Genomic DNA, 586 nt, shown 5'->3' with positions numbered 1-586 from the left:
AATCTGGAAGGAATTTCTCCGGCTTTCAAAAATCTGCCAGATTTCGGAGGTTGCGGACAACGTTGCACACACCACGGATTTCGAACCAACGTTGGATCTTATTGCGCCTTAACGCAACGCTTACAAATTAAAACGTTGGCTAGCTATAGAAATAGCAGCGATTCGAGCTACGATAGTCTTCCTTCAGAAAATTGCAGTGAAATCGACGTCGAGAGCGAAAAAACAAACAGCGGAAATTTTTCAATTAAGTTTAAAAATCAGAAAAACGATATATTTCGCAACATCGAGGCATGGAGAAAAAATATCGTGACAGAAAAGGCGAACCAAAACGAGGACGAACAAGCGACAGCCGAAGAGAAAAAAGATCTTCCACGATTCGATTCGACGACTGATAGAGATAAAACTAACACTAGCGTTTCGCAAACGTCTAGTATTTTTGAGAACTCCACAACGCACGTACTGGCAAAAGAGGTAAATTCTGAATTTACGCATACATTTCCTGTCTCACGCTCACCCACGCCGAAAAATGAATTCACTGGAAGTTTTAAACGCCTTACATCATCTCAGTGTCCGACATGCGGGGGTC

Source organism: Trachymyrmex cornetzi, unplaced genomic scaffold, assembly GCF_001594075.2.
Source record: "Trachymyrmex cornetzi isolate Tcor2-1 unplaced genomic scaffold, Tcor1.1 scaffold191, whole genome shotgun sequence".
Classification (NCBI taxonomy): domain Eukaryota; kingdom Metazoa; phylum Arthropoda; class Insecta; order Hymenoptera; family Formicidae; genus Trachymyrmex; species Trachymyrmex cornetzi.
This window is presented reverse-complemented; position numbering follows the sequence as displayed.